Source organism: Tenrec ecaudatus, chromosome 10 (assembly GCF_050624435.1).
Source record: "Tenrec ecaudatus isolate mTenEca1 chromosome 10, mTenEca1.hap1, whole genome shotgun sequence".
NCBI lineage: Eukaryota > Metazoa > Chordata > Mammalia > Afrosoricida > Tenrecidae > Tenrec > Tenrec ecaudatus.
The window spans coordinates 77,636,570-77,663,161 of NC_134539.1; the positions used below are offsets into that span (position 1 = coordinate 77,636,570).

General features: G+C 48.4%; 1 non-coding gene across 1 annotated transcript; it reads left to right on the forward strand.

Annotated features, from left to right (window-relative positions):
- Positions 1-21,693: 21,693 nt before the first annotated feature.
- LOC142460361 (U6 spliceosomal RNA) lies at positions 21,694-21,800 on the forward strand. The gene has a single exon (XR_012786575.1). It is a non-coding gene; the product is annotated as a U6 spliceosomal RNA (small nuclear RNA).
- The last annotated feature ends 4,792 nt before the right edge of the window (positions 21,801-26,592 follow it).

A 26,592-nucleotide genomic window follows, 5' to 3' on the forward strand; every position in this document is an offset into this window, starting at 1 on the left:
CAACAGCGGCGCCCTTGGGTGCTGATGGAAAGGTCGGAGCCCGCCAGCAGCTCCCAGAGAGAGAAGCGGTGACTGCCTGCTCCCATCGTGGGTGATCCACTGCGTTGATTCGAACTCGGAGATCCAGCATGACCGTGCACAAATGCCCCATCGGTTCTCTGAGCTGGAACCTTGACGGCACCGGCTCTGAACCTGTGGGATGCGACCCCTTTGGGCGCCGAATGGCCCTTTCACAGGGGTCGCCCCATTCATCACAGTAGTACAACGACAATGATGAAGTAGCAATGAAAACAATATCGTGGTTGGGGGTCACTTGAGGACCCCACTTGAGGACCTGGGGGACAGGGTGGCGGCCTGAGGACGGACGCACCACCGGGTCTCTTCCCCCCAGGCTGAGGAAACCCGGTGCACTCCATCCCCGAGGGTCCTCAGGAGCGGAAAGTCACTCGATGACACACACCATTGATACAGTTCTCAGGGACCACCGGACGGACGCCATAGAGCGCTGGGCGCTCAACTCCTGGGCAAGCTGGGCAGCCGCCGTCCACAGTTTCTCAAAGAGCACGCTCACCTGACGAGCGCAGGTCTGACATGTGCGGTCACAGACGGCCACATGGGCCTCGAGGCGGCTGGCCGAGTCTTCCAGGGTAAGTATGTTAGCATTCTTTCAGCGTCCGCTCAGCTCCTCCCCGTCTTCCCGTTGGCCTTTCCATTTCTCTCCGGTGTCTGTAGCATGATGTCCAGACACTCAAATGTACTCATCTTCTTTCACCTGCTCGGGTGGACGCGTTTCGATAGGTGAACCCCGGCCTCTATGAAGATCGGCGAACACTGATTTTCACTCTTTTTTATTCTACATTCCTTGCCTTTCCTCGCATCCCATACACATGGATGTGTGCAACGTTTGTTTCATGTAACCGGCTTCCTGCACGCCACGTGATGCGTTTGCCATTCGTCAATCTTCTGGGTGCACGGGGCTGTGCTCTGATTGCTCACAAACACTCCGCCGGCCGACGGGCATCTGTGGATGGGACACTTGGGTGTCCCACTTGGGGCTATTGTGAGTCAGGCTGCTGCGTGCCTTTGTACGTTGTCACTTCTCCCGGGTTACAACGCGAGGAGTGGCGGGTCAGCTGGCAGGGCGACATTCAACTGCCTGAGAGACTGCCCGGCCATTGCATACCCTTGTTGTGCCACTTGACCTTCCGTTCACTAGTGGGCGAGTGTTCTACACTTGCTCTGGTCAAAGTTTGTTGTTTGTTTTAAATCATTTTATTGGGGTCCCCACAGCTCTTAGCACAATCCACACATACATCTATCAAAGATTGTAAGCCTTTCGTGACTCACTTATTTTCTGCTTTGAATTTCTGTTGATACCGCCATGTTTTCCTTAATGCGACCCCTTTGGGGGGTCGAAGGACCCTTTCACAGGGGGTGGCCAATTCATCACAGTAGCAAAATGACAGTGATGAAGTAGCAGCGAGAATAATTTTATGGTTGGGGCATCAGCAGCACAGGAGGAAAGGGTGATATGAAAGGGTGGGGTGTGGCAGCAGGAAGGTTGAGAACCGCTGCCTCCATGGACGGTGCCTCAGTTTACCTAGGGCTGTTACAGCAGAGTCAGCACCGAGAGATGTATTCTCCCGCAGATGAGGAGGCTGCAAGTGTGAATTCATAGACCAGCTCTTGCTTGTGCCCTCTGATGGCTCTCAGGTTAGGAAGAAGGTCCTCATTTCTGTCCAGCATCGACTGGCCTTGCATTCCTAGCTGATCTCCGTGTGTCGACATCAATCTTTCCTGGGACATTGGAGGGTCTCAGCACAAGGGCTCCTGTCCAAGGGACACACACCACCCTGGGCTGGCTTCCTTCCTTCCTTCCTTCATCTCTCTCTCTCTCACTCTCCTTCATTCTTTTTAAAATTCGAACTCAGTGGCCTTCAAAGGCACAGTGGAACTGCCCCTGTGGGTTTCAGAGACTGAAACTCTTTACTTACTTATTTTTTAAATTTTAACAAATAATTTTTATTGGGGGCTCTTGCAGCCCTTATAACAATCCATACACCAATTGTATCAAGCTCATTTGTGCATATGTTGCCACCATTTCTAAAACATTTTCTTTCTACTTGAGCCCTTGGTATCAGCTTCTCATTTTCCCCCTCCCTACCCTGCCCTCTGACCCTCTTGTTATAAATTATTTTTATTTTCATATTTTACACTATCTACTGTCTCCCTTCACCTACATTTCTGTTGTTTGTCCCCCTGGGTGGAAGTGGGGGAGTTGTTCATTGATCATGGTGATCGGTTCTCCTTTCTCCCTCTTCTCCCCCCACCTTTCCCCTACCCTTGTGGTATCGCTGCTCTCATGATTGGTCCTGAGGGGCTTATCTGTCCTGGATTCTGTGTATTGAAAGCGCTTATTACGCCTGGATTTTCTTGGTGGTCTGTCTGTCTCTCTGCTCACATCTCTTGTAGGATAAAGGATGTTGCAGGTTGCACCCCATGACTGTGACAGGATCAGAACACTGTGTGCCCTAATCGTCTTACAAGTGATTGGCTGATCACGTCATACGGGACCATCACATAACTGCCATGGGACAGCGTTATGCAACTGCTAAGTCAGAGTCACGGCCCAGCCAAGTGGTCACATATATTTGGGGGATGTAATTCAATGCGTGGCAGGAGACATGCTGAATTGAGGAGCATGACTTTTGGGGCATATTATGTGGGACATATGTGTACCTATGGACACTGGGCCAGGGTTGTGTAGGCTACACTTGTTATTCTAGATCTAGAGTAGGTTCCCGAATTTATTTGGCCTACCACCCCTTTTCAGACAAAACCATTCCTCAGCACCCCCCTGGCAATGAAAACCTTTGTGCTACAAGCAGCCCCTAATGCAGGGTAAAGTGTAGGTATCTGCTCTAGCAGCCCCTGGATCGTGCAGTGGCCTCCGGGGGCAGTGTTGCCCACTCTGGGACACTGCTCTAAACTGGGGTGGTAGGGGGGAGATAACATTATGGGAGACACAGCGGTCTTCAGAAATCTTGTGGGAAAAAATAGAATTAAAAGCCAATGGGATTGTCCCATGAACTTTTGAAGCTGCCTCAGCTGCCTGTCTGGATTTGAGGGTGGGGATAGAGTCAGGACTCTCCACCGCCTTCTAGACCCCTTAATGTGAGCATAACTCAGGGCCTGCACAAACACACCATCCTTGAGCAAAATACAACTTCTAAACCCAGAAATACACATACAAGGCTTGTTTCTCAATAAAAAAAAACACCAAAAGAGACAAGCGTGGTACAAACCCATAGCTCTCTTTCCCTGTAAAATCCGAGATTTGGGGTCCATGCGCCTTTGTTCCTTCAGCGATGCAGCTCCCTTCCTGAGGGCTGTGCACAGTGAGTGGGAAACGGACGCTTCGCGGACCCAGAGGAGGAGGATGCAGCGGTGCCCTGTGGCCTGGGGTCAGGGAAGGCTAATTTGAGATGTTCCAGTGGGTGGATGGGGCTGTCATTGTGGGTTTTAATTTACATTTACCTGATGACTAATGCAGTTGAACAACTTTTAATCTGCTCATTTATTGGCCGTGTGTGTGTGTGTGTGTGTGTGTGTGTGGTGTGTGTGTAGACATAAATTCACACTCACTGCCATGGAGTCAAATCCGGCTCACAGCCCCCCTAGAGGACAGGGTAGAACTGCCCCTGTGCGTCTAAAGACTGCCACTCTTGATGGGAATAGAAAGTCCCCTCTCGTATCTATAGCTATAGATGTGTAGACATATACACACACATGTGTCGTCTATGTGGAGTATCTGCTCACATCTTCTACTCATTTTTACTGGGTTACTTATCTGTTTTTAACTGAGTGACTGTGGTCAGTTGTCATGGAGGTCATTCTGATTCCGAGGCCCCAGGGGTGCAGAGCAGAGCTGCCCCGCTTGGCTTTCCAGGCTGTGACCTGCAGGACACATCTCCAGACCTGTCTGTTGGGGGGCCTCTGGGTGGGTTCGATGCACCAACCTTGCGGCTAGTTGTTATCTCTGAGTTCTTCACTATTTGTGTCACCCAGAGACTCCTTCCTGGGTTGCAACAGTTCTTTAAATATTTTATATATCAGCCTATTGTCAAATACATGTGCTAGGAATATTTTCTCCCTACGTGTGCCTTGTCTTTTTGCTGCATAGTTTGAAGAGCAAAGGGCTCTTAATATGGATGAAATTAAATGTATCCATCTTTCTTCTCTTACAGTTTCTGTTTTGGTACCTTTATCTAAGAAAATTTTATCTGCCTTAAGGCCCAGAAGATTTTCTGCTATGTTTTCTAACCCTTTTACTGTTTTACCTTTTCCCTGTAAGCCTGTGATCCATGTTAAGTTAATTTGTAAATAATTCTTCTGCTGGGTGCTAATTCTCATGTAAGTAGTGTAAGCAGCTTCAGAAATGCTTCAGAAAGCCGAGCAGCACCGCGGGTCCAGGCCAGCAAACTGGAGACAGCGCAGGACCACGCAGGGTTCCGTTCTGTTGTGTGTCGGGTTGCTGTGGGTTGGAGCTGACTCCGTGGCACCGAAGACAACAGCGAGCATCTTTGGCTTGTTCCTGATCTTAAGGGGAAAACACAGTCTTTCTCCATTGTGTACGATGTTATCTGGGGGTCTCTCATAAATGCCGTTTATCCCATTGAGGAATTTCCCTTTGATTGCCTGTTTTCATAATGAAAGTGTGTTGGAGTGTATCAAATGCCATTTTTGTACCCATTGAAATGATCGTGTAGTCCTCTTGCTTTGTCCTATGTGGTAGTTAGCATAATTTCATGTTAACTTGATGAATCAGTGCAGAGGTGGAGGCTAGCCTGTCAGTGAGGTCACAGCCTTGTGGGCGTGTCCTTCTCATGAGGATTCTGGGAACCTCCTGCCTTTCTCCCTGGATGTGGGCCACACACTCTCTCTCCTTGGTCTTCATGTTGACAAGCCATGTGGCGCTCAGCACCGGTGCTGAGATGCTTCTCCTGCCAGTGGATCCATAAGACTTTTCACCAACCAGCCTGTGATCTTCCTGCATCGGCCTCATTCATTACATGTTCCACATGAGTCTAAAGAGAAATTTATGGACTAATGTTGGACTTATAGACTTGAGCTGGACTGGGCTGTGCTGTTTTCGCAATCTACAATTGCTCTTTCTCTCATATAAAGCTCTCTCTTCCTCACTTATGAGTGTCTCTGGATGTGTTTCTCTTGCTACCTGGACTAGCACATCCTGTTAATGTGGCAGGTTGCATTTATTGATTTTCTTATGTTGAACCACCCTTGCATGCCCGGAGTCAATCTCACCTGGTCATGCTGTAAGCATCCTTTCAGCATAATGCTGGCTTACTATTATTTTGTTGACTGTTTCTGCATCTATAGTCATAAGCGATAATGGTCTGAACTTTTCTTGTGATATCTTTGGTGTCAGGGCAATAATGGTTTCGTTGGATGAATTACAAAGTTTTCCCTCTTCTCATGTTTTTGGGGGCTTGAGAAGGATTCATGTCAAAGCTTTATATGTCTGGTAAGTTTGCCCACTGAACCCATCTGGTCTAGGAATTTTTGTTGGTGTTGGAAGATGTTTGATTACTGAATCAATCTCTACTTGTTATGGGTCTGTTGAGATTTACTATTTCTTCTTGAATCACTTAAGTTGACTATGTGTTTCTCAGAATTTATCCCTGTCTTCTAAATTATCTAATTTGTTCCTATATAATTGTTCAGAGATCCTCTTATGACCCATTTTTTTAAGTCATTTTATTGGGGCTCATACAGTTCTTATCACAATCCATCCATCCATCCATTCATTGTGTCAAGCACATTTGCCATCATCATTTTCAAAACATTTTCTTGCTACTTGAGCCCTTGGTATCAGTTCATTTCCCCCATTCCCCGTCCTCCCTCTCTCCCTCCCTCCCTCATGAATCCTTGATAATTTATAAATCATTTTTTTCATGTCTTACACCAACCACTGTCTCCCTCCACCCACTTTTCTATTGTCTGTCCCCCTGGGAGAGGATTATTTGTTGGTCATTGTGATTGGTTCCCCCCTTTTTTCCCCCATCTTCCCCGTCCCCTTCTAGTATTGCTACTCTCAATATGGGTCCTGAGGGGATTATCTGTCCTGAATTCCCTGTGTTTCCAGCTCTTATCTGTACCTGTGTACATGTTCTGGTCTAGCCAGATTTGCAAGGTAGAATTGGGGTCATAATAGTGGGTGAGGAGGAAGCATTAAAGAACTAGAGGAGAGTTGTATGTTTCAATGGAGCTACATTGCACCCTGACTGACTTATCTCTCCCTTGTGACCCTTCTGGACGGGATGTCCAATTGTCCACAGATAGGCTTTGGGTCTCTACTCCATACTTCCCCCTCATTCACAATATCTGGGTCTTTGATGCCTGATATCTGATCTCATTGACACCTCATGATCACACAGGCTGGTGTGCTTCTTCCATGTGGGCTTTGTTGCTTCTCAGCTAGATGGCCACTTGTTTATCTTTAAACCTTTAAGACCCCAGATGTGATATCTTTTTTGATAGCCAAGCACCATCAGCTTTCTTCACCACATTTGCTTATGCACCCACTTTGCCTTCAGCAATTGTGTCTGGAAGGTGAGCATCACAGAATGCCGGGTTATTGGAACAAAGTGTTCTTGCATTGAGGGAGGACTTGAGTAGAGGCTCAATGGCCGTCTGCTCCCTTGATACTTAACATATAAATATGTGTACATAGATCGATTTCCTTATTATTATACATAAATATATGCACATGCCTGTATTTAGATCTCCATAAATGTTCTTTGCCTCCTAGTTCTTTCCTCTATTTCCTTTTACTTTCCTCTTGTCCCACTATCTTGTTTGGCTTTCATTCGGGTTTCAATAATTCCCCTTGGCTACATTACCCTTGATCAAGCCCTATCAGGCATCCTATGCCTTCCTCGCCATCAATTTGAGATCACTTGTTGTTCCCTTGTCCCTGGGTTTGTTTATAGCTCCCTTTCTCCTCCCGCCACTTCCACCCCCCCCCCCAACTTTTGGTCCCATTGTTTTCTTCTCTTTTTTTTTCTTTGGTCTTCTTTATTCATTGTCCAAGTTTCTTTTTTTTCTTTTTCTACATTTTATTAGTGGCTCATACAACTCTTATCACAATCCATACATATACATACATCAATTGTATAAAGCACATCCATACATTCTTTGCCCTCATCATTTTCAAAGCATTTGCTCTCCACTTAAGCCCTTTGCATCAGGTCCTCTTTTTTCCCCCCTCCCTCCCCACTTCCCCCTCCCTCATGAGCCCTTGATAATTTATAGATTTTTATTTTGTCATATCTTGCCCTATCCGGAGTCTCCCTTCCCCCCCTTCTCTGCCGTCCATCTCCCAGGGAGGAGGTCACATGTGGATCCTTGTAATCAATTCCCCCTTTCTAACCCCCTCAACCTCCATTCTCCCAGCATCGTCCCTCACACCCCTGGTCCTGAAGGTATCATCCACCCTGGATTCCCTGTGCCTGCAGCTCCCATATGCACCAGTGTACAACCTCTGCCCTATCCAGTTGTTTTCTCCTCTTGATTGTTTATTCTTCCTATCTTATCTAGATAAACAACCAGAGACAATAATAAGCAGAAAAACAAGAGAGCAAAACAAAACAACAAAACCAAGGACAAGAAAAGCCTATAAATAGTTCTAGGTCTGTTTGTTGACCTTTAGGAGTGTTTTCTGGTTTAATCTGATGGGGTGCCACGCCCTGGCCCCAAAGTCTGATTTTAGAATTCCCCCCAGGACTTTGTTGCTTTGCTCTTCTTGCTGCTCTGTTGCAAGCCCAAGTGTTTGCTCGGGACCCTTCTTATTTCTGTAGGGTTAGTTACAATGTTTCCATTATCATTTCTGATATTTATATCTTTTTTCTCCTTTTCTTGTTTTTAGCCAAAATCTTTAGTGTTGGATCGAGGTAAGCATGGGCTTATTTGTGCTTATTTATTACTCCATAGTGAACAATTTCACATTTTTTTCATCACATCCAAGAGTCTTCCAGGTATGGCTGGCGTCTGCTATCTACCAACCCCACAGTACTTTCCTCCAGAATTAAATCCGCTTTTCAAATTTACAGTCTTTGACAGGGATAGAGTACCCAGTAAGTAAGGTCAACACAGTTTTATTTACTCATCGGTGGTGAATGGCTTCACAGTTTTTAATTTTTTACCACATCAAAGACGTAGTGAAACCAAATGCAATTGTTCACTAGGAAGTAGGCACAAGTAACTTTCTACGCTTGCTTTGCTTTCCTCCGGTAAGTAACCTTTCTCTTGCGTCCTCAGGTATTTTAATCAGCGCTGTCTCTATCTCCTGATTCTGCTATCTTAGTATCTGAAGAGGCTCTGTCCTACTGTTTGTTTGGCCACTGGCCGGAACTTACAGTTGTTCTATTTCTGTGTGTGTGTGTGTCTGTGTGTACTTATCTGTAGGGGCTTTAATGTGGGAATCATGGGTAGTCTGATTTGAAGCCATGCTTTGCCAGTGAGTGTCTGCATTTGTTTCTGCCAAGGCTTAGGAGGACCTGCAGCCAGGAACCCGTTTTTAAGTGTTGCTCTTGCTTTGAGAATCCTTGGACCATGTGGTCGTAAATTGCATGAATTTATATCCCGACCCCTTGAGGCGAAGCCTACAGTCACACATTCTCCCCACCCTAAACCCAGGCTGTGATAGATTAGCCCCTTGGAGAGGTGCCTGGGCGGAGAGCAGTTTGCATCCTGGTTTTCAGTGAGACTCTAACGACAAACATCCTGGGATGGAGCTGGGTCGTATTGACCACTTTGTGCTTTGGAGAGCCCTAAGCCTCCTTTGCTGTCCCCACAGGGCGGTAAAATTCAATCCCAGGTTGCTGAAGTCAACCACCCCCACCCTCCCCAGGCTGCCCCGCCCAGCCCCATCCCTGCAGATTCCCATGAGGGGGTTTCTTGCAAGCTCAGCCTTGCATTTAAAAGGATGTTTGTTATCTTGTGGCCACCATTTGCGAGTGCTGTTTGTAGTGGGGAGGGTTTCCACTGTCTGATCCACAATATTGCTGGATTGTTTTTGTTTCAAAGCATTTTCTGCGTCCCAGTATTTCCTACAGCAGGGAAGGCAGAGTGGCAGTGAATGGCCACATTTCTACCCATCTGGTGACTTCTGCCAAGGACCACGGTTTGCCTGGGAGGCAGGGTCCCTATGACTGGCCTTCTATTTGGAGTAGGCGTCTCAGAGGGCAAAGGACCTTATTTGTACTCTTGAACCTGGGGACCCTGAGTCCTCATCTCATGTCTCGCTAGCCCCCTAGGTCCCTTCTCTCCTGCCACCCACTTGGCAACAGGCTCTTCGCACTTGCTTCCCCACTGCCTGGCACCTTTATCCAGGGGGCCCTGGAGGTGTCCTGGTTTCGCACTGGGCTGCAAACCTCATGGCCGGCAGTTCGAAACCAGCAGCAGCTCCAAGGGAGAAAGACTGGACTTTCTACGCCTGGAAACAGTGGCAGTCTCAGAAACCCACAGGGATCCCTGAGTCAGCAGTGGATGTGAGCTTGCTTTAGGGAGCACCTATACAGACATATTCTGCGCACAGGCACCTGGGTGGGGGTGAGGGTGGGGCTGCTTGTAAGCTGTTGTGTCTCCTCCCTTGAACATCAAGGGGTGGAGGGTAGAGGGGCAAAGTGGAGGTTCCTTCCTCTCGGTACCTCTAGCAGCCTGGTGATAGGGGCACAGACACTGGCAGCCCTCAGTCGGGCGTGTCTACTGCAAAACGAGCAAGGCCCTACTCACCTACTTTATTTGGGTTTTACAGCAGTAAAGCAGCTGCAGCAGCCCCCTTCGTCCCAGACTTGTGCGCAGAGCTGCAGGTGCAGAATGGCCCTCTGGGTTTAGGCCATCAGGCTAGGATGGACTCTAACTAGCCCTGCCAAGAGCAGCACTACTCTTGCCTGGGGGCGAGGGGGGGGGGGTGGACCAGGGGAGAGCTTTCTTTTCCCTGGCAGCACTAACAAAGGGAAAGGGAGACTAGGTCCTTGGCTCCTCCCTCAGCCCCCAGCCTCCTCCTCTCTAGGGGCGGGGGCTCCAGGGCCAGAGTCTGGGGAGGGACACGACCAGTTTCCACAAGAGGAACTGTGCATGCATCATCTTAAACTCTATGGCCCCTGAAATGTAGTTTCAGCAACATTGGGCTGCCCAGGATGCGATCCATGTGACCCTTCAGGGGCCTTGCCTCTGTGGTCTCCAGGGGATGAAGGAGAGCATCGTTATCCTCCTTCCAGGGAGCAGACAGACTGGAGATGGTACGGGTTTGGCTCAAGATCACATGGGTAGAGGTGGCCCAGCAGGGCCTTGGGCTGCGCTCCCCAAGAGAGCGACCACTGGCCACGTGACACTCCGGAGCACTGGAAACGTGGCTAGTCAGGACTGAGATATGCTATAGTACAGAGCAATGGGTAGAGGCTTGGTGGCATAGCAGGTTGCTCATGGGCCTGCTGTCTTCAGTGTCAGCAGTTCGAAACCACCAGCCACTCTCGGGAGAAAGATGAGACTTTTCTCCTCTTGCAAAGCGTGTGGTCTTGGAAACCCACAGGGCTAGGTCTACTTTTGTTTGTTTGTACTTTAATAGTAAGCGTTTAATAGAGTTTTAAAACAATAATAACCACCCCCCAAAAGCCCAAATCTGGTTCTATCTCCTGGTAATGTGGTGTGTTACAGAGTCGAATTGCTCCACAGGGCTTTTTTGTCTGTCAGCTTTTTCTTTTTTCTTTTTTAAATGAAATCCTTTTATTGGGGCTCTTACATCTCTTTTCACAATCCATACATTCCTTCAGTGTCTCAAGCACATTTGCACATATGCCGCCATCATCCTTTTCAAAGCATGCTCTTCCCACTTGAGCGCCTGGCATCCAGTCCCCATTTGCCAGGCAATCCTTCCTGCCCTCCCCCGGGCTGCGATGAGCTGGCACTGACTCGGTGGCGGTGGGCTTTCTAGTGCACACGGTGCACACGTCGCCCAGTATTAATATACCTCGCTGATATTTGTTCTTCATTACCAGCTGAGATGATATTCCCCAGATACCTCGGGCTTGCGACACAGAGGTGCCTGGCATCTATTCCATTGGTTGTTTCGGACTTTGGTTTGCTATGGTCACGAGGAAATGTCCAGTGGCTTGCGAGGCTCACTTTCCATTGCTGGTGAACTATGCGTGGTCAGTGACCTCAGCAGACCTCGCTCTACTTGTAGCTGCCCCCCCTGCCCCCCCAGTCTAGCTGCCCCATAACGTGGACGTAAATATCCTCGGGCAGTGGTTAGAGGCCCTGCGTTCAGATAGCTCTTAGCTCTAGCATTCAATGTATCTCATTGAGGGCCGTCCTCCTCTTTGCTGCCTCTCCCCTTCCCAAGCACGATGTCCTTCTCCGGGGACTGGTCTCTCCGGACAACATGTCCACAGTGCGGGAGACAAAGACTCGCCACCCTTGCCTCCAAGGACCGCGCTGGTCACATTTCTTCCCAGACAGGTTCGTTTGGTCTTTGGCAGTCCGCGGTACTTTCCAGATGACCGGCACCATCCTTCAGACCTAGTCTCTCTTCTTCGGCCTTCCTCATTCAGTGTCCAGCTTTCACGTGCCAATGAGACCATTGGAAACACCGGGGCTTGAGTCTGGCGCCCCTTAGTCTTCACAGGGACCTCCATTTCAACATCAGTGAGACAATAAACATGCCTGTCCTTGGTCCAGCCCAGCCCCGTCACCCATCTGTATCTGTCGCATCATAGCTAAACTACGTCCTGAGAGACTCTTTCGCCGATGTATGTTCCCGGATGGTGCTGGTGGTTGAGGTTGGCTGGTCAAACCCACCCAGAGGCACCTTGGAAGAGGGCCGGTGAGCTGTGCTGGCCCTTCACGGGCCCTCGCCTCCGTGGAGCACAGTTCTCTGCCACACAAAGGGGCGCCGGGGACTCAGAGGCAACTTAGCTGTCTCTGATTCTAGGTGCCCACCAAGTGCCGCCAGGACGGGACTGGTGCATCCCCAGTGCCAGGCACCAAGCAGGAGGCAAGGACTCAGTGGCGAGCGGGTAAGTGCTTGCTCAGCATCCATTTAACGCCAGCTTCCAAATGAAGTCATTCGCCTTGGCTGTGAAGACAAGCCAATCACAACCTTTTTTCATACACAGCAGGTACCGTCACCCTCATCAGGAGTCCTGGGGGTGTCATGGGTGACACAGTGGGCTGCTAAGCACAAGGTGAGCAGTTCAAAACCACCAGTGGCTCCATGGGAGAAAGATGGGGCTTTCTACTCCCATAAAGAGTGACAGTCTCAGAGACGCACAGGGGCAGTTCTGCGCAGTCTTACAGGGTCATTATGAGGCAGAATCAACTCGATGGTAGTGAGTTTAGGTTTTACCATCTTCGTAAGCTTTTGAGACTTGGTCCTGTGCTAATTTGGGGGAGGGAGGCGTCCATTGAAAGTGAAGCCTGAGCTAAGAACTCGGAGGGGTGGTCCCTGGGGGACAGGAGACTGAGGCCAGAGAGGAATGGAGATGGGCATATTTAAGCTCTGGCTTCTGCCCGCCGTTGAAGAAGTTTGCTGGGGACCCTGACTCAGGAAGCCCTGGTGAAAACCCCAAGGGGAAAAGCCCCTGCTGGAGGGGCATGTTTGTCAAAGTAAATCTGAACTGCTGGAATTGGAGATTATGCCACGGGGCTGGGACGTGGTTCCGAAGGTGCCCGCTACACACCCGGACTTTGTAGACACCGAGAAGGATTTCTAGAGAAAGGTCAGCGGCATAGACTGAATGCGAGGGATCGTTTCTGAAAAGCTCCTTCGTTTCTTTCACTTGTTTGTTCCTCTGCAGCGTCCGTCTCTCCGTCTCTCTTCCTCGGTGCCAGTCCTGGGCGCGCTACAGAGAGGGCAGCAGCCTGCAGGAGAGGGAACGGAGGTCTCTCCGTCAACCAAGCGGAATCTTCCCTAATTCAGAACCGAGGCAAGTCACTCGCAAACTTCATGCCCTCAATGTCCGTTGGTGACAAGGCCAGACTGATGCTGGACCTCACTTGGGCATCTGACACTCCGTGTTGGCTGACAGCACAGACACAAGTCCCCGAAGAGGGTTCAATCACTGGCCTGGACGGAAGAGCCAACTCCCCACCATCCAGCCCCAGGGCATTCGCTCAGCCTGCAGTTCCCCAGCACGTGCTTGGTGCCAGGCTCGGTGCCAGCCCTGGGCATGTGGTGGTGAACAAGACAGAGACCCTCCCCTGGGGAAGTCACAATCTGGAGGGAGAAAAGGTGCCACCTTGGCAGGGAGTCCCCGGCCGACTTCAGGACAAGGGGTGGGCCAGTCAGTAGCCTGCTGGCTCTTGGAAAGCTTCCCGGAGAAGGTGCAATGGAACAGCCACCCCAGGCCTCTGGGCCCCAGATGTGAGCTTCTGGCTCAGCGCAGACCTGGCTGAACCTAACTGGCTGCTTGGCAAAGCACATTGGCAAACCCAAGTTTGCGTGGGTCCATTTGCATATCATTTGCATCGATCTGCATACGAGGTGGCTCAGCCTGGTCTCTTATGCATTTAAATGGCAAGTTATTTGTCTCTCTTTGAAAGCCCTTACTTTTTTTCCCAGGGGGGATCTGGCTTCATTTCCCCTGTTGCCCTGACAGTGTGAGACTCTGCGGTTTGCCAGGACAGGGCTGCTGCTGCTGTTGTTGTTGTGCACCACTGCGTAGGCTCTGTACTGCGGAACGCAGCCCTGCTCCTGCTCCTGCTCACCATCGCTGCCATGTTTGAGTCCCTGGTTTCTAACATTGTGTCCGCCCTGCTCAGCCAAAGTCTTCCAGTTTGAATGGATCCTCTACCTGACCAAGCATGATGTCCTTCGACAGGGATCAGTCCCTTCTCTAAGGTGTCCAGGTGTCCAGAGGAGCGTCCTGGCTGTACTTCGCCCAACCCCAAGGGGCTTGCTGTTCTGGCGATCCAACCCGTGGTACGTTTCATACGTCAATAACGACACCGTAATAACGTATTGCCGGGGTCAGAATAGGTGCTTGTGACTTTGGTTTTGAGAACGTCTTCTTCTTAAGGGACCCCTGACAGCCTAGCACAGAGAGTTGGGCGTGCATGATAGGGAAACGGAGGAGGCATAGAGCGATTAAGTGAACTGCTTAACTCTCCCATGTTGGAGGCAGGACAATGACCAAGGGTCAGGCCTCCTGGTTTCCTCTCCAGTGTTGGGGGCTCGTAGAGTCCTCTTGTTGCCCTGATGGTTGAAAGAGGTACAGAGAAAGGCAGGGACTTGCTCAGGGCACACACAGTCCCCAAGGCAGCCTTTGCTCCTGCACATCTGGCTAAAGACAAAGGACTAGTGTCCTAATGTCTGCTTGTATCTGCGGCTCCTGCTGCGGCTGAGGGAGACGCTCAGTAATGTTGTTGCTGGGATCCCTCCCATTCGGGGTGGAAAGCCTGTTGGGTGGCTGACACCCACCCGGCCATGCCCGTTCAATCAGGCCTTGAGCCACACAAGCAGAGCTGGGCAGCAGGCCTTCTTGGCCTCTCAGGAGTGATCGCTGCTACCCAGAAGGCACTGGGTGGCATCACAGAGGGCGCAGACCCCTCCCTGCATGGAGCGGGCGTGTTGTGAATTTGAAAATGTGTCACCAGTCGCTTTATCGCCACTGCTGTCCAATCTTGGCAGGAAGTCGTAGCCAGAGCCATAGGAGTCCTGAGCTGCTAACCGCGGCGAGGTCAGCAGTTGGAAGCCGCCGGGTGCCCTGTAGAAGAGCGATGAGCTCTCTGCTGCCTGAAGGCTCACAGCCCTGGGAGCCCACTGGGGCTGCTCGACGATGCCTTATAGGGGCACCATGCGTCAGAATCAGCTGGAACGGGCCAGGGAGGTCAGTTTAGAAGGCCACAAAGGGAAATTAAAGGTGTCTCCTTTGGCAAAGCAGTAGCGCTGTGTTTGCAGATGGTCTGATCCTATGCATAGAAAATCCCAAAGACTTGCCAGAAAAGAGCAAGTTGTTGGAACTAATTGTAAGGGTCAACCAAGTTGTGGGGTACAAGATCAACATATAAAATTTGATGAGGTTCCTTGATGCTAACAAAGAGTGGTCTGAAAGGAACCCAGGAAAACGGCACCATTGACCATAACCACCCCCACGATAGAATACTCAGGAATAGATATAACCGGAGCAGCCAACGCTCTCTACCAAGAAACATACAAAACACGACTGCACCCCAGAGACCCACAGGGTGGGAGACTAGCCCATGCTCATGGATTGGCACACTTGGCATTATGAAAATGCCAACATTGCCCAAAGCAGGCCATAGTTACAATGCAATCCCAGCCTGCAGCATCCCTTCAAGAGGTGGGAAAAAGGACTCACCAAGAGTTTACGGAAAGAAAGACCTCAGGTGAGCACCACACCACAGACGAACCAAGCAGAGACCTCCCGCTCCCTGAGCTCAAAACCAACCACACACCCCCAGTTGTCAGACTATCTAAAGAACGGAACACTCAAACCCATCCACTCTCGTTTGTAACGAAAGACTGAAACACAATAAATGGGAAGAGACAGTCGCTTTAGCCAATGGTGCTGAGGAACTGGATGTTCTTTTGACAGCTGACACTGTCTGTAAAAACCATCTCCAAGGGGAGCGAAACTCGAAACGAACAGCCTAGGACTGTGAAGCTCATCGATGAAAAACTAGAGACAAACTTAGGAGCCCTAATGCATGAAATAGCCACATTACCAAACAACCAAAAACACACAAATGACAAGCCAGACAACTGAGAACCTCCTGAACACGAGACACTTGTAGGCATCAAAAGATCTTATCAAATGAGCAACGAGAACCCACCTTTTTTTTTTTTTGGCAATGACATATCAGACAAATGATTAATCTCTAAGCTGTATAGAAAACTTCAGCACTTTAAAAAGAAAAATAATCCAATTTTTAAAAATGGACAGAGTCCATGAACAGACCCTTCATCAAAGAAGGCGTCCAGGCAGCCAACAAACATGTGAAAAAACACTGATGATCATCAGCCACACAGGACGTGCAAATCAGGACAACAGTGAGCTATCCCCTCACCCCAGCATTGATGGCAAAATGTAAACAAGAAAACAAGTGCTGGCAAGCAGGCAGAGACACCAGAGCCCGCGTACACAGGGCAACCCTGTGCAGAGCGGCTTGGTGGTCCCTGAAAAGTTGGGAATACAAATACCTGAGAACCCAGCAACCCCTCTCCCTGGCTCATCTCCCAGGGGCCCGAGAGCCACACACTAGCAGTGATCTGCACGTCCACGCTCATCACAACTCTGCTCGCACTAGCCAAACGGAAACAACCCGACTGTCCTTCCATGGAAGAGCGATAAAGACACACAAATGTGTACCCACGATTAATTACACACCCAGTGGGACGTTACGCACCATTGAAGAATCAAGACGAATCCGTGAAGTGCTTCCTAGCATGGAGGACTCTGTGTTGAGCGAAATTCACCATTCACCAGAGGCTATAGTATGAGCCCACTCATATAAAAAGTCAAGAGAAGGCTTTCACTTCAAAAGGAACATTCTCTGATGGCTAACGGGGGCGGGAGAGGAAGGGGGCTAAGTCACTAGGTAAGGTGGATGTGTTCACGAGGATGGAGGGGAAGGCAGTACACATGCAGAGGAAATTAGGGGAGATGATTGAAGCCGAAGGCACCGGGAGGTTTTCAAGAGTCAGAGGCAACAGAGGAAAATGTTGTTACCTGCACAATCCTGCCGTGGTGGTCCTGTCTGAGTAGATGTTTGGATAGGCACACAGGCTGAACAGGTAAGGCAGGGAGAGGGCGCATATACCCACAAGTACATACGAGTTAGACGAGGGTCTTTGAAACTGTGTTTACCTTTCCTGAAAGCGCATCCAGGAATGTGGCAGCGCATGCTGTGCTGTGAACACTTGTTGGGACCAAGCGCCTGAGGGAATGAGGCAGTGGGCCTGGAGCTCAAGAGCATCGTCTTGAGGGACGCCAAGGTCAACTGGCATTGCGTAGTTCACAGAGACAAGGCCCGACGGCTGCTCCAGTGACAGCCACCGGAGGTTTCAAGGCTGGTGAGCAACCATCTACGGCACACCTGCTGGGCTTTTCCCATTTGGAGGAAAGATGGGTGATGACACTGAAAGACGCGTGGACGCAATGCGTTCAGTGGACTTGAGCCCTGAAACATCAGTCTCCACAACCTTGATCCGGGAAGAACTGAATGGTGCCTGTCTACCGCTAGCAACTGCTCCGAACTGGATCACAGGAGAAGGTCCAGAGTAGAGTGGAAGGAAAATGCGGAGTCGAACTCAACATCGGAAAAGAGACCGGATGTATTGGTCAGACCGAGACAGGTGGGACTCCCAGAGACCATGGCCTTCAGTTACCCTTCAGATCGGAAACGGAACACAGCATGCTACTGTCCGCTGGATTAGAGGAACCAACTGCTGAATATCACAAGGGGCAGATGGCAGGGAAGAAAGAGGAGAAACCAGCCGCACTGGGAAGGAATGGGACAGAGATGATGTGCTGAGGGGATTGAAGTGAAGAAGCGAAAGTGTGTATGAATGGTTGGATGTAAACCTGCAAACCTTCACCTAACTCACCATGAAAAGTCTAAAGAAGAAAAGGTGCCATCAGAGTAAGGATAGGGGCTCCCTCCAAGCCAGCAGGGGGTCTCACTGACAGCAGTGGGAGCTTCACATCTCAGAGGAGGATCCTGTCATGCACTGACACGAATAGCGACTGATTATGAGCGCCTTACCATGTGCAGGCACGGTCTGGGCGTCCGCTCAGTTTACTTCCATCCACGCACTGCAAAGCACAACAACGACCACGGCTGTGCAGCTGGTGCCTCTGAAGGCCAGTGAAGTGAGGGGCTTTGCTCAAGGTCACCCAGGGAAGTGTCGGGGTGCAGGCTCAAAATCTAGGTTGAAGAACTCCCGCAAAAGGGTGGCGGTGTGCTTTCTACGGAACCCTAGGACTCCCCATGTGAAGTCCAAATCTAGACCTGATAGGAGTGTTCAATTGGAAGTCCTGGGCAGTCTGATGCAAAGCCCAGCATTGGCGGTAATAGGGGCGTGACTTACCATCCGATTCCCTCTCTGCTGGTACATACAGCAGTGGTGTGGAAACGTGGGAGATTGGCCAACAGCAGGCAGACACCGGAAGGGACACGGCCCTTGGAAAGAAAGCGCTATGGAGTCAGAGGCATCTGTCTGGCCTTTGCCTGGAGATAGATCTCCCAGTTTACATGGTGTGTGGGGGGCAGAACTCAAGCAGAGAGCAGACACCTTCTTGGCAGAGCAGTAGGAAGTTGGAGTCTAGGGCTTAGAGTAGCTGGGACCTGGGAGGGGAAAACCCATCCAGGGGAGCGCCACAGAGGGGATAACGTCCCCGTCACCCACTTTTGAGTCTGGTCCCTGTCACCCACTTTTGAGTCTGGCGTAGGGTGCAACCCCAAGAACTTAGGGGAGATGGCAGCAGTCCCCTGGCACCAGGAAGACAGATGTTCTAGCTGAAGTAGCACCAGTGTAGAAGAACTTTCTGGAAACAGCGGTTTTCACTGAAACCCTGGAAGACCTCAGCGTGGAGTAGGGACCAATCTACCCATCGCAGCAGAGCCTGTAGAGCTGCCAGGAGCTGGAACACAGTCACAGCAGAGTCTGAAAGCAAGCCTCCGCGTGGACGAGTTCTTGGCAGGTACTAAGGATGATACAGAACACTCACCAGAGGAAGAGTGCAGTCTAGGATCTTTGTACTAGGTCTTCCCAGTGCCCAGTATAAAAAAATCCAAATGACTAGATATGTGAAAGAAACAGGAACATGTTACTCATAGTAACGATAAAGTAATAGAGACCTAACAGACCCACAAATAACCCAGGTGTTGGAATTAGTATGTTGACTCTTAAATAGTTATGATAAATGTGTTTTTCAAATGTGCAGAAAAACAGCTTATAATGGATGAAGAAATGGAACTTTCTGGGAAGATCCAGAAACTCTTTTTATTTTTTAAAATACTTTTATTGGGGGCTTTTACATCTCATCACAATCCAGACATTCATCCAGTGTGTCAAGCACATTTGCACACATGCCACCATCAACATTTTCGAACATTCTCTTCCCACTTGAGCCCCTGATAGCCGCTTCCCATTTGAAACTCTTTTTTTTTTTTTTTCAAAGAGTTTGATCATCTCAGGGAAGAGTTCAGCCAGTCAGGGTGCAATGTAGCAATGATGAAACATACAACTTTCCTCTAGTTCTTAAATGCTTCCTCCCCCCCTCCCCCACTATCATGATCCCAATTCTACCTTACAAATCTGGCTAGACCAGAGCATGTACACTGGTACAGATAGGAACTGGAAACACAGGGAATCCAGGGTGGATGACCCCTTCAGGACCAGTGCTGAGAGCGGCAATGAAGGGAGGGTTGGGTGGAAAGGGTTGGATTACAAGGATCTACATATAACCTCCTCCCTGGGGGACAGACAGCGGAGAAGTTGGTGAAGGGAGACGTCGGACAGTGTAAGATATGACAAAATAATAATTTATAAATTATCAAGGGTTAAAAAATCAAGAGTTCCTGAGGGAGAGGGGAGTGGTGGGGGGAGGGGGAAATGAAGAGCTGATGCCAGGGGCTTAGGTGGAGAGCAAATGTTTTGAGAATGATGAGGGCAATGAATGTACGAATGTGCTTTACACAATTGATGTATGTATGGATTGGGATAAGAGTTGTATGAGCCCCTAATAAAATGATTGGAAAAAAAAGAATTTGACCAAATGCCAAAATTATAAAATACAGAATCTAAAATAAGACATTAATTGGATAGGATTCAGTATACTAGACCAGATTAAGCAAAGGGCCCAGTGGATTTAAGGGCGTGTAAATAGAAGCTAGCCACATAGGCGCACACAGAGAGAAATGATGGGGAAATTTAAAAAGCACTTCAATGACCCGTGAGACATGACTGAGCAGAAGTAAGTAAGGAGAAGGCAAAGAATCAGAATAAAAGGTGAGATATTTGCTGAGATGGAACCAAATTTGATTTAAGAAAGCAACAAAATAAACCCAGAGATCCAGGAAGCTCAGTAAATCCCAAGTAAAGATAATTGCCAGGAAAACCATGTGTAGGCACATCGTGGTCAGCTTCCGGAACACCACAGGTAAGGAGAAACTCAAAAGCAGCTGAGTAAAGTAGACAAATATCAATAGAAAAGCAACCATACAAGTGACAGCAGACTTTCTAGTCGAACAATGAAGTCAAAAGACAATGGAAGAATAGCCACAAACCCCTCAGAATGCTCTGCAGCAAAGACTGAGGACATTTTTAGTTATGTATTTATTTTAACTTTTTATTTAATCATTTTATTGGGGGCTCATACATTTCTTATCACAATACATACATACATCCATTTGTTAAGAACATGTACATTTGTTGTCATCATCATTCTCAAAACATTTGCCTTCTACTTGAGTCCTTAATATCTACTGCTCATTTTCCCCCTCCCTCTCCACTCCCCCTACCCCGTGAACCCTTCATCATTCATAAATTATTATTATTTTGTGATATATTACACTGTCCGACGTCTCCTCCTGCCCTCTTCTCTGCTATTCAGGACATTTTTTTTTTCATTTTTAAATATGTGAAGCAAGACTTGTTGGCAAAGAATGCTGAGGAAAGTCACAGGGAAGTGTAATTAGACAGAAATTCAGACGTACAGGGAAAAACCAAGCTTAGTCTTCCTTTGCGCGTCTATTGTGGTTTGGTGAAAGTTTACAGGAGAGAGGATTGACATCAGAAAGTACCTTTTAAGCAGGAAAGCAGCGCACCCAGCTGTGGCGTGGGCAATCCCAGCTCCCCAGGCTGAGGATCCGGCTAATCCAGGGGTGCTTCCCAAGGGAAGTTCAGCGGGAGGCTTTCTCTCCAGTCCTGGGAAACCAGGACATGGACTTGGAGGCAGCAGAGGGAAGCAGAGCATCAGGGCTGCTGGGTGCACAGACCGGCAGGCAGATCCGATGCTATGGCAGGTCTCTAATAGCTCCCTGGATCGGCAGGTACCATGGTGGGCAGGCAGCCCAGGCCCCGAGCCACCAAAGAGGTCAGTGGGAAGAGGAGGAAGGTCTGACACGGTGTCTCTTTCGTGGACACCAAATAGGCCACACCTTTTAGGCCATGTCATCAGACTGTCCCCGAGTGACACCTTGGACACAGGGCGGCTTGAGCTTGTTTACAAAGTGTGCCTTCCATCAACGGAGGAGACCGGCGCAGCCAAGTTAACACACAACCGATCGCAGTTGTTCAGAGGAGTACATTCCTCACAAGTTATTGTCCACGTTGCAGGCCTGGCTGGTGGGGGTTGTTTGGCTGGAAGGTGACCCCTAGGGTAGATTAGACTCCAGGTTTGAAAGGTACCTAAAGGCCACCGTCGACTGGACGTCTTCCTCCTGTTCTGTCCCGTCCAGGACTTTCTGTGGTTTGACCAAATTGATCAGTTGAGGTAGCTGGGCGCCATCCAGCTCTCTTGGACTACTGTAGACGGTGGTGCTCATGGTTCATTAGTCCTGTGGACTAATTATTTCCCTGAGTCTTTGATTCTCTTCACTCTCCTTTCCTCTAGATATATTCCTTTTTAAAAATTATTTCGAGTGCTCGCTTCGGCAGCACATATACTAAAATTGGAACGATACAGAGAAGATTAGCATGGCCCCTGCGCAAGGATGACACGCAAATTCGTGAAGCGTTCCATATTTTTAAAAAAATTATTTCGAATGTGGTTGATTCAAAAACAAAAGAATCATAAATTCTGAGATTGATCACGTTTGTAACGTCCTGGCGTTGCACGTTACGTGGCATCTTGTCGTGAGAAGGCAGACCGTGATAAAGGGGCAGCGGGTACCACAGTCCCTACTACTCTTATTGTTCAGTTAGACACCGTTGGGTCAGCCCTTACTCAGGGTGACCTTGTGCCCAACAGAACCAACCCTGCCTGTTCCTGCCGCACGCTCACAATTGCTGGTTCCGTTGGCGTCCACGTGGCAGTCACTGTCGGCCCTGCCCCTCTTTTCTGATGACCCTCTTTTTACCAAGCATGACGTCCTTTTCCAAGGACTGATCCCTCCTGATCACATGACCAAAGCACCGGAGACCAAGTCCTGCCAGCCTCACATCTAAGGAGCATGCTGGCTGTACTTCCACGGTGGATCGGTTTGTTCTTCCAGCCGTTCAGTATTCTTTGCCAACGCCATAATTCAAATGCACCAATTCCAGCAGTTACCTTAATTCATTGTCCAGCTTCCACAAGCCTGTGAGGCAATTAACTATTCATGGCTCCGCTCAGGCATACCTGAGTCCTCAAAGTGACGTACGTACTCTTCAACGTTTTAAAAGGGGTCTTGTGCAACAGATTTACCTAATTCAATACGTCATTTGATTTCTCAAGTGCTGCTTCCACGCGCACTGCTGGTGGATCCAAGCAGGACCAAGGCCTTGACAGCGCTGATCTGTTCTCCACTCATCGCAATGCCATCCACTTGTGAGGATTTCTGTTTTCTTTACATTGAGGTGTCGTCCATACTGAAGGCGGCAGCGCTCGACCTTCAGCAGCAAGCGCTTCAAGTCCTCCTCATTTTCAGCGAGAAAGGCTGGGTTGTGTGCATATGGAAGGTTGGTAATAAGACCAAAAACATTAGGTGGTAGAACTAAAAAGTAAATAGAGGACAGAACAGAATGTTTATAAATAATCAATTCCAAAGAAGGCAGACAAGGAAAACCAAAGAAACAAGAAGAGAGGAGCCAGACAGAAAACAAATAACAAGGTGCTAGAATTGAAACTCATATAACAAAAGTAGACCAAATGGACTATATCCCCCAACTAAAATGCAGAGGTTCAGACCTGACTTAAAACCAACGTTAGATCTAACTATATTCTGGTTCTGTGTTAGGCAGGGTTCTCTAGAAAAGCAAAACCAGGACACTTATGATTTGATAGATAGATAGATAGATAGATAGATAGATAGATAGATAGATAGATAGATAGATTTATCCAGCGAGAAGGAATGTAACAGCGGATTAGTCCACACAGCAGCACAGAGGGCTCAGTTCAACTCACTTTCATGGTACAGTCAATATACTGGAAGTCATTCAACTCACAAGGTCAAGGAGGCAGACAGACATCAGAGTCTTCCTTCAGGCAAGGCAGGCAGTCTGCCGCAGGCAGCAGACAGTAGGGTGGGTCAGCAACAGGCCTTAGCAAAACAGGCCCTGATGGGATACCAAACTCAAGCAGTACACGGCAACAGGATCCACTAGCCTCAAGCTCAAGCAATGTACACACCAGCAGTGTGGAGAAGCAGGTCTCAAAGGAGCCTCAGGCGCTAGTGAAGGGATCCATTGTTGGCTTGCCCCACAGGTAGTGTAGCTCACAGGTCGAGGCAGAGAACGAGCTAAAGCAGCAGCACTCTGGTCTGATCACCAGGGAGCAAGAAGGCTATGGGATGCTGTCTGTCTTTATTTCAGTTGTCCTCCAATCTAACTGCGACCCAGCCAAACTCTGTCCACGTGGTCCCAATGGCCTAGTTGGCACAATAAACCCAACTATCACGGGTACAGAAGACAGAATGTAAGTATAAAAAGGAAGGGGCTAAAAAAGATACACCATGATAAACCAAATATGAGAACGCTAAGTTGGCTCATCAAACGTAGTAGAGTTCAGGAAGATGACTATTACCAGAGATAAAAAGCATATTTTGAAAATGTCAGTAAATCCAAAAGGCTTCATTATGTTACATATATGATCACCCACAGGGGCTTAAAATGCCCAAAGCAGATACTAAGGAGCTACATGGAGAAATGGGCCAATGTGCCTAGTGTGTGCATCTGTGTCACCACGGGTGCTGGCTTGCTTGTGTCTGTGATGCTGGATTCTATACCCCAGCATTATAAACACCCGCAGGGTCGCCAGGATGGACCAGTGGAACACTGTCTGACACAGTGCTGGGGGCTGAGCCCCTCAGGTCGAAAGAGACTCAGAATGTGGCCGGGGAAGTGCTTCACACAGTGCAGCAGATCTTCCGACGGGGATGCTGCCACTTTCAGGACTTTCAGAATGAGACCAGTGCCCTTTAAAAATGAGAACATAGAAAGTCTAAACGCTGAATATAGGAAAAGAGGACACCGTCAGAAATAAAATGGAATGTTTAAGGATACCCTAGGCAGTAGGGGGCGGAAATAGATTGGTATCGGGCATTTTGAATCAGACAAACTTGCGGTCTACAAGGCCAAGAACCACTCATTGAAGATGAATAGCATCACGTTCATCACCACAAAGGACATTCCAAGATCTGTTCTGAAGCACAACATTGTCCAAGATACGATAATAGCTATATGCCTATAAGGAAGACCAGTTAATACAACTATTAATCAAATTTATGCACCAATCACTAGTGTCCAAGAAGATGAAACTGGAAATTGTAACCAACTTCTGCAGTCTTAAATTGATCAAAGATTATTGGATCAGGATCGTTGGGTAATCAAGAGTCATTGATCAGAATGTGAACGTTGGCAACAGACGAAGGATTCACAGTTGGAAAAATAAGGTCTTGGTGAGAGAAACAAAGCCAAGGATGACACAACGGGAGAATTTTCGCAAGAACAATAACTTATTCATTGAAAACACCCTTTTCAACAAAATAAAGAGCAACTATACAGGTGACCCCATCAGATGGGAAACATTTGAATTGTATCAACTACACCCATGGAAAGAAATGATGGCGATACACCCATGGAAAGAAATGATGGAGAGACGGAATATTAACAGTCAGACAAGGTAAAGGGATGATTGGAGAACAGATTGTCAATTGCTCGTGTGTAAGTTCAAGCTACGGCTGAAGAACACTGTAACACCTGTGAGAGCCAAGCTATGACGCTGAATCTATCTCAATCGAATTTAGAGGCCATCTCAAAAATAGCTTTGAGCACCAGTGACCCAAGGCCAGATGAGGGTGGGTGCTACCAAGAACACCACACACGAGGAAAGCGAAAGGTCATTGAAAAGGCCAGAAAGGAAGAGAATAAATGGTACAGTGACCTCATCTGGCTACCCAAGGTCGAAAGGGAATCCATCTCCACCCCAGCCCTAGGCAGGTCAGACACGCCTCTGGGCTCCACCTTTCTCTACCTGTTTGGACACCAACATTCCTCATTGTCATGCAGTTGATTCTGACTCACAGCAACGCTATAGGACATGGTAGGCTGCCGCTGTGGGGCTCTGAGACTGTGAACCTTTACAGGAGAATAAAGCCTCATCTTTCTCCCACAGAGCAGCTGGTGGCTTCGAACTGCTGGCCTTTCCCACCATGCCACCAGGGCTCCTCAGAAACACACGGGTAGAAGAGCCATATGAGGAAATCTCACCGCACCACAGAAAAAAAGACAAAACGGATGTCAGTAGCGACTCTGAAACTTGCTCTTGAAAAAAGAGTGGCTAAAGAACATAGAAGAAACGGTGAAGTACAAGAGTCAAACAGAACGTTTCAGACGGCAGCCGGAGAAGACAGAGTATTATAAGGAAAAGTGCAAAACCTGCAGTCAGAGAGGCCAAAGGCAAAAAAAAGCATGCTTAGCATTTCTCAAGCTGAAAAAAATTGAAGAAAAAAGTCAAAGCCCAAGTTATACTACTGAAGGATTCTGTGGGCAAGAAGAAATACCCCAAATCATTGTAAAGCCTCCCCCCCACCCATGTCTCCCCAGGGACAAACAACAGTAATGTGGGTGAATGGAGGCAGTAGACAGTGGAAGAGATGAAAATAATAATAATTTATAAATTATCGAGGGTGGCGAGGTGAGAGAGGGAGGGAACAAAGAGGAGCTGATACCAAAGGCTCAAGTAGAAAGGAAAGGTTTTGAAAATGATGATGAAAACATCTACAAAGGTGCTTGATAAAATGGATGTATGGATTGTAATGAGTTGTAAGAGCCTCCAATACAATTATTTTCTTTAATATTATTATTAAGGATAAATAGCAAATATATAAACAGATTTCTGAATAAAAATCTAAATGGTTTTAAAAAAAAGAATTGGTCAGCATTTAACCATTTCAGGAGGTAGCATATGATCAAGAGCTGATGATACTGAAGGGAAAAATTCAAGCTCGCCTTAAGGAATTAGCAGCTAATAAGAGTCTAGGAATTGACTAAATGCCAGCTGAACTGTTGGTGCTCGACATTCCATCCAATAACAGCTGTAATCCTGGAAGTGCTCACTTGCTCTTGCCAAGAAATTTGGGAGACAGCTCTTTGGCCAATCAGCCGGAAGAGATCCATATTTGTGATCATTCCAAAGTAAGGTGATTCAACAGAATGAAAAAATATATATCATTAAGACCACATGCAGGTGAACTTTTACTGAAGGTAACCTTTAAAAAATGGTTACAGCAGTACATTGTCAAGTGTGGTAGTTACACATTCTCCCATCAACTTGAGCCGAGGGGTGGAGTCTAGCCTGTCAGTCAGGTCAAAGCCAGTGAGGCCTCGTTGTGGGCAGGGCC